This window comes from Choloepus didactylus (assembly GCF_015220235.1).
Source record: "Choloepus didactylus isolate mChoDid1 chromosome 11 unlocalized genomic scaffold, mChoDid1.pri SUPER_11_unloc6, whole genome shotgun sequence".
Classification (NCBI taxonomy): Eukaryota; Metazoa; Chordata; class Mammalia; order Pilosa; family Megalonychidae; genus Choloepus; species Choloepus didactylus.
The window spans coordinates 480,713-490,578 of record NW_023637583.1 but is presented as its reverse complement, the minus strand read 5'-3'; positions in this window follow the sequence as shown (position 1 = coordinate 490,578).

Below are 9,866 nucleotides of genomic sequence, written 5' to 3'. Positions count from 1 at the left end.
ATTTTTTTATTATCTGCCCAATTTACTCTAGGATGTGTCACTATTTCACTCCAGCCTATACTAACCTACCGTATTTCACTTCCTATTCAAAGTTCCATGCAATTGTGGTGTTTGAACAAATTGACTGTAGAGTTGTACTGTTTAGAAAATTTAGATCCTGTACCAAATAGATATCTATTCCCTTGGTCTCATATGAAAGTTGAAGTTTTAAAACACAATCAGTTTCAACTTTTTAAAGCCCTGTTATTTGGCACATACACATTTAGGATCACTGTGTCTTCTTGTTTGATTCATCCTTTTCCCCAGCAATTTTCTTTGCCCTGAGTTTTATTCAATCTAATATGAACATAGTAACACCTATTTTTTATTGATTGATGTTAGCATGGTGTATCTTTCTCCATATTTTATTTTGAACTTAACTATGTTGTGTTTGAACTGAATTTCTAATAGACAGTACATAGTTCATCCATGCATTTGAATCTGCCCTGTCATTCTCTGTATTTATTTGGTGTATATTATTGCAAAATTTATATTTACATCAATTAGTAGTATGGTAGAGCTTACATCTGCTTTTTTGTTCATTTTTTCATTTTCTTCTATTTCTAATTTCTTGAATTTCTGTAGTTATTTGAATAATTTAATGATTCCAACTTGTTTTAACCACACATTTTTAGTACATCACACTGTATATGTTTCTTACAATTGATGCTAAATGTTTTGATTCAAGCATCAAACAGGTTTTAAGAAACCCATGAGAAGGATAGCTCATTGTAATTATGCCTATTTTTACCCAATTCATTGTACTTGCCCCTTTGTGAAGTTCCCAGCCCTATATTGTTATCATTTCCTTTCTACAATTTCCTGTGGTCATTCTTTAAGGATACATATGCTAGAAAAAAATTCTTTTAGTTTTCCTTCATCCATGAATGTGTTTTTTCCTCCACATTCATGATGGATAGTTTTTTGAGATACTTATTTTTGTTTGGCAGAAATATTCTTTCAATACTTGCAAAATATATTTCTACTTCATTCTCATTTCAATTGTTTCAGAAGAGAATTTGACTATCATTCAAACTGGCATTCCCCTAAAGGCAATGTGTTGTTTTTCTCTCACTGCCTTCCAGACTTTGCTGTTATTGTTGTGATCTTTAGTTTAAAAATCTTAATTATGTCACTGTTTGAAATGAATTTCTTTAAGTTTATCCTATTTGGCATTTTCTCAGATTCTTGAATCTGTGGATTTAAATATTTGCTAAATTGGTAAGTTTGTGGCTATTATTTATTCATGTACCTTTTCTACTCTCCTTTCTCATCTTCTTATGGGATTATGAAAACATGAATGCAAGATAATTTATTATTGTCCCACAAGTCCCAGAGGATCTATTTATACATATATTCTAGTCTACTTTTTCTTTATTTATAAGATCAAGTACATGTTAACGATTTCTCAAGTTTACTAAATCTATCTTGTCATCTCCACTGTCCTATTAAGACCATCATCAACTATTATATAGCATTATGGTAATTTTCAGTTATAAATTTCCCATATGTTTGCTTTTATAACCTATATTCCTTTGCTGATGTTTTTTTCCCCAGAACATTTGTAATTAATTGTTGAAGTAATTGTATGGTGGCAGGTTTAAAATCTTTTTCTTTGGGATAGTTTTACCATTTAGCTATCTTACAAATGAAATCAGTTGATTGTTTTCTCATTCAAATTGTGATTTTCCTGGTTCTTGATTTTATTCTGAATATTTTGGAAACTATGTTAGAATACTCTTGATCCTATTTGAATCTTCTGTCTTAGCAGGCAGTCACTCTGTTTAGGTTTAGCATGTAGTTTCTGGTCTACTTTGTGGGCTTTATTTCCAATGAAAATTTAGCTTTCTTGGACCTAGGAAAGCAATTCTGATCTGATTAGTTCCTCTTGCTCAACTTGGGGTGCACAGTAAAACTCAGAGTAGGAAAAATGCCTGAAAGGGGTAATAAGACAGGAATGTCTACCATGAGAAGGAGATTCAAGGAACTACTGGTTTTTTTCCTGGAGAAATTGTTCAATGAAATAAATATGAAAAATCCTTTACTTAGAGAGCAACATTTGTAAAATATGTGGTATTTCATATTGTTTAAAATACTTTGTGTGTAAAAATAAAGAAAAGTCTTCAGTAATTTTGAATTCCTTCAACAGTGTTAAAGTTCTCTTGCCAAGGAAATACCAATCCTAAAATCAAAGTGACAAATCCTTAAGCTGGATTTCACATCAGAACAATCAGACTGAAGAAAATATCTAACGACATGTGCTACACAATTGCTACTATTAAAAATTTAAGATAGAATGTTAGGATTGCAAAATGATCTGATAATGTTGAAGCAGAATTTTATAACAAACCATAAGCAAGGGTATTAAACTATTTTTTTGATAAGTTATTACTAATACATAAGAACTAAAAGTTGTTGCTGAAAATTCTATAATGTTGGTGTTCCTGTTTGTTATGCTGCCATTATGCAAAATACCAGAATTGTATTGTTTTTTTATGGAGGGGAATTATTCAGTTACAAATTTACAGTTCTAAGGCCATAAAAGTGTCCAAATTAAGTCATCAACAAAAGGATACCTTCACTGAAGAATGGCCAGTAGCATCTGGAACACCTGTGTCAGCTGGGAAGGTATGTGGCTATTGTCTGCTTATCCTTCATTCCTGGGTTCTGATTTCAAAAAGGTTTTCTCCAAAATGTCTCTTGGCTTATCTCCCTTAGCTTTTCCAGAGCAAACTTTGGGCTAGCATCTCCAAACATCACCAATGTCTGGGCCTGTGTCAGCTCTTTTTAAAGGATTCCAGTAAACAAATCAAGATCCTCTTGAATGGGTGGAGCTATAACTCTGTGGAAATAATCTAATCAAAAGTACCACCTAGAGTTGGGTGAGTCATATCTCCATGGAAAGAGCCTAATCCAAATATCCCACAATATTAGATTAAAACCTGGCTTTCAGGGGGACATAACATAGCCAAACCAGCTAAGTTGTTCGGTTTCTATTTTTGATGCAACTCTAAACATGATTATGTTGTCTAAGTTGAATGAGAAAAGTACACTGAATAATAACTGAAAACTGTACAATGAAAAATGATGTTCCATGATTCAAATAAAAATGAATACAGATTTTACACAATATCTTACAGACAACAGATGATATTTTATAAGGTCTGTACACACCTGATACCAAAATCTGAAAAGCACAAAAAAGTAAAAGTACAATATTTCCTATCACCAAAACTCTTTTTTCTAACAGTGTATAAAACAATAAGGATGAAGAAAACTTACACCAAGCATGCAAATTTGGTTCAATATATGGTAAAAAATCAATATAATCTGTCTTTTTATCAATCTAATGAAGAAAAAAATCATTATATCAATGAAGCAAAAAAGAAAAACATTTGGTAAACTCCAACTCTTATTCCTGTTAAATTATTCATGTTAAGAGGGAAATTACCTTAAGCAGTAGAAGAATATTTACAAATAAAAGTTCAGCTGACATCAAACAGTGAAAATCTGAATGCTTTTCCCCATTAAAGAAAACAAGAAAAGAATGCCAACTTTCACCATTCTTATTCTGTATGCTATTGGAAATACTAGCTACTACAATAAAGAAAAATGAAAAGCATACAGATTGGAAAGGAGGATATAAAACTGCCCTTATGCATAGATAACATGATGTTTTTAGTGTAAAAACCCAAGGAATCTATATTAAAATTGTACACTTAATAAATGAACACAGAAAGATCACCAGATACAAGATCAACACATAAAAGCAACCTATTTCTATTAACAAGGAAGCTGAGAAAGGCAAAACCTAAAAAGAGTACCATTAGAAATCACCCCAGAGAAAATTATATATTCAGATATACATTTAAAAAATAAAAGTCCTGTATGCTGAATATTAGAAAATATTATTGAAAGAAATTGTAATGTCCACAAATAAATGGAGAGTCATTCCATGCTTCTGGACTGATATACTCAAATTAATGAAGATTTCAGTTATGCCAAAGTTGATTTATAAGTCAAATAAAATTCCAGTCAAAATGCCATCATGATTTTATGGGCATATACAAGCTTATAACATTTATATGGAAAGGAAAATACTCTAGAATAATTAAAAAAATATTGAAAAGGAAGAATAATGCAGAAGTGATATATACCCAATAATTTATTACTCTTCAGACATAGTAATCATGACACTGTGATTTTGATGTAGGAATAGACACATTGATCAATGGAACTGAAGAGGAAACAAGACTACACAAATATGTACAACTGATGATTGAAAAAAGTGCAAAAGCATCACAGGTGAGGAAAGATATAATTTTCAACAGATGATGCTGGAGGATTGGACATCCATAGGGAAAGAAAAGAATTGCTAAAACTCACATTTATAAAAATTAACTCAAAATATATTATGAAGTTAAGTGTAAAATGTAGTGTAAAACTTTTAAAAATTAGACAGAGGAAAGTCTTTTGTATCAAGAAGTAGGCATAGATATCTTAGATGTGACACCAAAGCACAATTCATAAAAGGAAAAAAGAAAAGCAAAATATTTGGACCTTATCACAGTTAAATTATTTTACTCTGCAAAATTCCATGTGAATAAGGTTAAAATACAAGATACACTACACACTGGGAGAACATGTTATATATATATGCATATATATCTAACCAAGAATTCATATATAGTATATAAAGAACTCTGAATCTCAACATTTAAAAATGAAAAAAAAAAAAATCCAATTAGAAAATGGGCAAAAGACATGTCACTGAAGAAAATATACAAATGGCAAATAAGTATATGAAAATATGCTTCACATCATTAGCCATTAGATAAATACAAATTTGAACCACAAAGAGATACCATAGAATCCTTTAGAATGGCAAAAGTTTAAAATAAATTTTGACAAGTGTCAAGGATACAAACAGTGGCAAAGATGTGGAAAAACTGGAATATTTAAATATTGCTCATGGGAATGTAAAATGCCACCATCACCCTGAAAAACATTCCAGCAGTTTCTTGTAAAACTAAGCATGCAACTACCATAAAACCCAACAATTACACATGTAGGCATTTTTCCCAAAGAAATGAAAACTTATGTCCAACAAAACCTGTCCATAGATGTTCATAGCAGTTTTATTCACAATAGTAGAAAAACTGGAAATAGCCCAGATGTCCTTCAGCAGGTGATTGGCTAAACAAACTGATATTTACATAGCCTGGTCTGTTATTTGGCAATAACAGGGAACACAATTTAAATGCATGAAACAGTTTATATGAATCTCAAGGGAATTATTTGGAGTGTAAAAAGTAATCCCAAAATGTTATATATTGTATGATACAGTTACATAGCATTTTTGAAATAACAAAATTTCAGAAATTGAAAAAATTACTGGCTGTCAGGGATAAGTGACACACAGAGTTAATGGGAAGGAGGTGATTATGGTTACAAAGGAGCAACACAAGGAATCCTTGTGTGATTCAACTGTTCATATCTTCACTGTCGTGGTGGGTACACAAATCTGCACATGAGATTAAATTTTACAGAACTCAAGTTGTTCATTCTAAATTTGTTTACATTTTAAGTACACTAAATTCGTTTACATTTTAAGTACAATAACAGTAAAAATTCCAATAAGCTCTTCTGTTTAATTAGACTAATGATGCAAAATTTCATATGGATATATAAATCATAAGATCAGCTAGGAAAATACAGGATAGGCAGAGTTATGAGGGAGAACTTGCTCTACTAAGTTCTAAAAGTAAGGCAGAGACTCGACTGAACTATGGCAATGTCTGCTGGCCCTTCTGTCTTCAAAATGTCTCTGGGATTCTGTGTGTCCTTGCTTGTTCCTCCCAGGGAATTTCTGTCTCTTGGCTTCCCTCTTAGCTTCTCCCAGGGAGCAAACTCTGGACGCATATTTTAGCTTCTCTTTCAGCTTGTTTGTTTCTCCAGGGTGTTTCTGTCTAAATATCTCTCTTAGCTTATCATCTCAAAAAATCTTTCTGTCTGTATACCAAAGCTCTGGGTCTGTCAGCTCTGAGCTCTCTTAAGGACTCTAGTAAACTAATCAAGACCTATTCTGAATGGGTGAGGCCACATCTACATGAAAACAATCTAAATAAATGTCTCACCCATTGGTGGGTCACATCTCCATGGAAATATTCTAATCAAAAGGTACCACTCATAGTAAGTCTGCATCCACAAGACTAGATTAAAATAACATGGTTTTCTGCAGTACATAATAGATTCAAACCAACACACAAGGGAAGTAATGAACATAGTGTTTGGCTATATGTAAGCACTTTGGGGTGGGATGAAATACAGGAGAATTACAAATTCTGAAGTACTTTTACTGAGTTTATTTTTTAATATTATGGGTGAAGCAATTCTGACAATATTTTGGATGTATTAGAAGAATACAGCAAGTAAATAGTGTCCTATTGGGAGCCAGTGTTCTCTTTGAAAAAGAGGGAACATATAAAATTTAATTGGGGAATACAAGAGAAAAACAATGTTAAGCTAGACAAGACTTGGATGTTTCAAACTCATGATTTCTAAAATATGTATATATGTGCACATTTGAAAGTATGTGTGCATTTATAATTGCATGTATGTGTATGAATGTGTTTAAATACAGGCATACATTTCCTGTCTGCTGAAAGTACCAAGAAGAAAGAAATCTCCCAGTTACAATAGACATACAATGTCCAGATATGTGTGACTATATAATTTTATTTTGCCCTAACATTTGTACAAAAATTAACTATACATACATTTTTAAGTTTAGAGTTATATTGCCTCTTTGTAGTTGTTGTAGATAAAAAAGTTAAGTATTGACTATTCCATATGGTTTAACTTACTTTCTTCAAACCTCTCTTTTCACTCATGAGGTATCTATTCCCCTTTCCTCTATAAATAATCTCTATATTCTCTCATATGTATTTTTAGATTTTTCCTTTCTTTGTATCAACATGCAGTTCACCTTAATTTGTCTGTGAAGTTTCACGTTTTAGTTTCCCATCTCGTAAAACAAATATCATACATTGTGTTTACTTAAATAATGGATATTTATTGGATCACAGTTTTAAGACCTGAAGAAGTAGAAAATTGAAGACGGTGGCATTCTGGGGCTGATTGCTGGTGATCCTTAGTCCTTGGAATTTCTGTCACAGGGCAGTGCACATTGCTGAATCTTCTCCTTTCTCTTTCAGGTTCCATTGACTTCCAGCTTTTGGCTGTTCCATATCACTTCTCTCTCAGTAGACTTCTCTATAAGGCCTTCAGTAACAGCATTAAGAACCACCCTGATTAAGTTGGACCACATCTTATCAGAAAGAACATTTTCAAATGATACTATTTACAATACATTTACAACGACAGAAATGGATTAAGATTTAGAGCATGTTTTTCTGAGGTAAATAACTCTGAGCCACCATAGTGTGTGATCCAGTTTGCTAATACTGCCAGGATGCAAAATACCAGAAATGGATTAGCTTTTATAAAGGGGGTTTATTTGGTTAAAAAGTTACATTCTTAAGACTATGAAGTGTGGGTAAGGCAACAACAATTGGGTACCTTCACTGAAGGATGGCCAATGGCATCCAGAAAACCTCTGATAGCTGGGAAGGCACATGGCTGGTATCTGCTCTGGAGTTCCGGTTTCAAAATGGCTTTCTCCAAGATGTCAGTGTTAGCTTTCAACAGCCATCTTCAAAATGTGTTTCTCAGCTGTGACAGCTCCTTCTCTCTGTGGATACTTTTATAGGGGTCCACTGATTCAATTAAGACCCATTCTGAATGGGTGGGGTAACACCTTCATGGAAATTATCTAATTAAATGTCTGGCCCATTGTTGATTGAGTCACATCTCCATGGAAACATCCAATCAAAAGGTCACATCCTAATCAAAAAGATTAATCAATCTGCCCCCACAAGACATGCATCAAGGAACATGGCTTACTCTGGGGAGCATAACATTTACAAACTGACACATCCTACCCCCTGGACCCCAGATAAACATGATCTTTCCATATTCAAAATACATTCACCCTATCACAATATCACAGAACCTTAAATCATTTCAGCAACAATACTTAAGTACAAGATCCCATCAAAATCAGTAACGAGCATGGTCTTTCTTAGGAAATTTCTCTTCTAGCTGTGGACCTATGAAACTTAGAATGAGATATCTGCTACCAATATACAAAGAAGTGAAATTCATAGCATAAAATATTCCCATTGCCATAAGGAGAAACAGTAAGGAAAACAGTGTTCACTGGATCAAAACAGTTCCTAAAACCCGCAGGGCAAACTCCATTAGATTTCAAAGTCTGAGAGTCATTTACAGAATGATGTTGCATCCTTGGGGCTTGAGACTGTGACAGTCCTACACTTTCCAAGGGCTTTCATGGCAGCCCTTTTCTCTCCAAATGCTGGGGTGAGTGCTCCAATGTATCTACATATTGGGGAGAACATCTTCTTCTTGGAACCACCCTCCTCAAATATTGGGGTGCCACCTGGACTCTTTCTCTCTGGGAAAAAGTCTCTTCTCTCTCCAAAAAGTGGGGTGGTTGTCAAGCTCTTCCTGATCCCTGGGGAATGTGCTCCACATTCTTCAAGGCTTGGGGTGGCAGCATTCTTCCTAAGCATCAAGGTGGAAAGCCAGTGCTCTATCTCTGGGGCAAACTCACCCTTTCCACATGCATGAGCCACTTCAATCTCACCATCTGAGGCCTCTTGACACAGACCTCAATTTCGATGATTCTGTCCCTGAGGAAGTTTCTCCTTTAGTTTGTTCCTTGTCTGTCTCCCCCAGTCTAGACTGTCAGTGGCTCCTATGCAGATGTCACAAAAATTTTGTAGGCTTGGCATGAAGTTTACAGGGGTCAACAACTTCAGACAATAGAACTTTCCACAAATCCTTTATGGATAACTGTATCTCCAACCCTTGCTTGCACTGACATGGCAGTCAGGTTCCAGGTTTGTTTAAATCCTCATTTGGGGTTGTAGTCTCTGGTGTTTCACTTTCTGGAAGTCCAGAATCTTCCAAACCATCAATTTCTGGTTTATTTGTACCCAAGATCTCAAATCTCAAATTATCTCTGTCCTCTCACATTTTACAATGAGCTTCAAGGAGAAGCCAGGCCACAACTTTGATATTTAATTTCAATTTCAAAATCTCCTTGGCTAAGTATTCCAGCTTGTTGCTTTCAAATTCTGTCTTCCATCCAACACTGGGAGTCAATTTTGCCAAATTCTCTGCCACGTTAAAACAAGGGTTGCCTTTCTTCTAGTTGTCAATGGCACATTCATCATTTCTGCTTAGGGCCTCATCAGAAGTATATTTAAAGTCCATATTTCCAGGCCTTTTTTTTTTTTTATCAAGCTCCTCACAATTATTGCAGAATCTTCCCCTTATCCATTTAAAAAGCCGTTCCAACATGTTTAGTATTTGCAATCTCAGCAGCACCCCAACTCCAGAATCAAAATCTGTTCCAGTTTGCTAATGCTGTCTTTATGCAAAATACCAGAAATGGATTGGCTTTTATAAAGAGAGTTTATTTGGTTACAAATTTACAATCTGAAGGCCATAAAGTGTCCAAGGTAAGGCATCAACAATTGGGTACCTTCACTGAAGAATGGCCAATGGCATCCAGAAAACCTCTGATACCTGGGAAGGCAGGTAGCTGATGTCTGCTCCAGTGTTCTGATTTCAAAATGGCTTTCCCCAAAATGTCAGTGTTAGCTTCTAACAGCCATCTTCAAAATATGTCTCTCAGCTGCAGCATCTCCTTCTGTCAGTGACTCAAGACCTCACATGGG